A 2592-nucleotide genomic window follows, 5' to 3' on the forward strand; every position below is an offset into this window, starting at 1 on the left:
GAAAGCAGCCGGGTCACTAGCCCCCGGCGCGCGGGGACGAGCCGCGGGCCGGCCAGCCACRGCCGGGCTATCTCCGGCCTCGCAGCTGAGACCTGGGAGCCGGGGCCGAAACTGCGGCTCCGCTCCGCTCGGCGCTGCCACGAGGGGGGAAAAAAGCCCAGCAGCTGCAGCAGGAAGCAGTGAGTCATGCCGGGCGCGTGCTGGGCCGGGCCGGGCCGGCAGCGCCCAGCGCCGCAGCGCGCCCGCAGCGTGCCAGGCTGCGCCGGCGGCAGCGGGGCAGAGGCTCGGCGCCCGCCGGCAGCGCCGGGCCGTCCCTGCGGGCACCGCGCATCCTTCGGGATCGGGCCCCGAGGAGCCTGCGAGCGGGATGGAGACGCGGGGAGGAGGCCGCTGCCGGTCGGGGGTGCGGGGCCGCTCGGCTCCTCCGCAGCAGCGGGGAGCTGGATGTGCCCCCCCGACGGGCTCCCGCCCCCCCCACCCGCCGCCCCCTCCCTCCCTGCCGCCCGCCCCGGAGCCGCGAGCGGGGAACAGTCGCATTCAAGCCGTGCAAGGGGGAATTATTTCCATACAGCTGCTCAGAAAGGCACGAAATTCGGCGTCGCCCAGCGGTGCTCCGGGAGGAAGGCCGGGCCTTTCTCCGCCGCCGCCGCCGCGCGGCGGGGGCCGCCGGGGGGGCCCGGCCTCGCACGCTCAGCAATATTAGCGCAGCTCCGCAGGACTGATTGCAGGTTATTAACATACATTATCTCAGTCCCCTGCCTCTGAAAGGAGCCGAGCTCCCGCTCCCTCCCCGCCCGCCCCCCTCCCCCTGTCTTTTACACTTAATTACCTCCCTTATTACACCACAGCCTGGAGAGAGAAAAAAAGCACCGGGCAGCGGGCAGGCAGGCAAGCCCGGCCCAACTAGGGCGTAAGTAATCGCCCGCTCTGCTAACGTGCCTGCAAGGAAAGGAATCGCACACACACGTCTAAATACACAGGGGAGCAGAGGGCCGGGAGCGCCCAGCTCCCCCCGCACGCGCCCTGGGAAGGGGGGTCCCAGGGGCCGCGTGCCCTCGGGGCCGGCGCGACCTTGGACTCGGCACAGCCCTGACGTCAGGGCCTGGCTGCGGGGCCAGATGGGATTTGCCATCACGGGTGGAGGGCTGGGGACAGATGGGAGGAGTGGACGAGCCTCCAGCCTGTGTCGGGGGCAGCTCTGACCCCCCTCCCAACCTCTGGGTTGGCTCCGGTGGGGACGGGGTGTGCAGTGCCCCCCACGCCGCCCCACAGCTGGGATCTCACCTCTCACGGCCCTCGGTGCACCCGGAGCAGCGCCCGCAGCGGGGGGCAGCCCCAGCCGGGAGCAAGCCGGGGGCAGCGGGCAGGCGCGGGGGGTCTCGGGCACGCGGGGGGCGGCTGCCCTGGGCTGGCGGCACGCTCCTGCGGCCCGTGCAGCGCGGCCGCCTGAAGGGCCGGGGCATCCCCAGGCCGGGGGTTTCCGGCCGCGGGGCGCGGAGCGGGCGCCCCGGCTCCCCTCGCGCCGGCCGTGCCAGCGCTCTGCTGCCGGTGATTTATCACGAACTATTATTAGTTAAGTGCTGCAATGCACTCGGCGTAATGCAAGGCGCGGGGAAGAGCRCGGTCCTTCCTCGGGCGCTCAGAGCCGCCGCGGCTGGCAGCGCCTCCGGGGAGGAGGAGGCTGTTAGTGTAACGGGCTGGGGGGAGCCCGGGCTTTGAAGGCCGGATTGCAAAGCAAGACGAGGCTGGCTGGGGTCCCCAGCACGGTGGCATTGCAGTGGCTCCGAGCCCGGGGCCTGGCYGTTGGGCGAGGAGCTGGAGGGGATGAGAGCAGCCCAGGGCCTTTGCACTGCGTCCCCCACGCTCCCGGTCCCCRGGAGCATCCCCTGAGCGGGGCACCTCGGAGGGGCTCCCGACGCGAYGGCAGCAGCAGGGCTATTCCAGCCCACGCCAGGATGCCAATCCGGCCCCAGGGAGAGCCAGCTCCGGGGTCGCAGCCCTTCCGCAGAGCTCCTCAGGGCTGGGGCCTCATCCTGCGCCGGGGCCGGGGCCGGGCCCAGGAGGGCCGCAGCAGCAGGCTGCACCATGTGCGCGGCGCGGGCGAGGGGAGGCGGGGGGCGCGGGGGATCCGGCGGGGAACAATACACCGCCACGAGCCCGGCTGCTGCTGTGGGCGGCGAAGGTCACAGCGCTGCCCCGGGGACAGGGACGGGAAAAGGGACAGGACGTGGGGAAAGGGACAATGAGCAGGGATGGGGATGGGGAAAACAGATGGGGGCAGAGAGCGGCAGCGGTGATGGGGAAAGGGACAGTGGACAGTGATGGGGACAGGACGGAGATGGGGTGGGGACAGGGACGGGGTGGAGGAGCAGGGGGGGGACAGGAACATGGATAGGGAAGAGGGCACGGATGTGGGGATAGGGAACAGGGATGGGGGCAATGGAAAGGGACAGGGGACAGGGATGGGGATGGGGAAAAGCATGTGGATAGAGAGCAGAGATGGGGACAAGGACCCCCAGCCCCGACCTTCCCAGGCCCTGCGAGCTGGTGGCAGGAGACAAAGGCAGAGGGAGGCAGCCGGTCCCCACGGCC

This window comes from Rhea americana, unplaced genomic scaffold (assembly GCF_003343005.1).
Source record: "Rhea americana isolate MKP2758 unplaced genomic scaffold, rheAme1 scaffold_696, whole genome shotgun sequence".
Lineage (NCBI taxonomy): Eukaryota > Metazoa > Chordata > Aves > Rheiformes > Rheidae > Rhea > Rhea americana.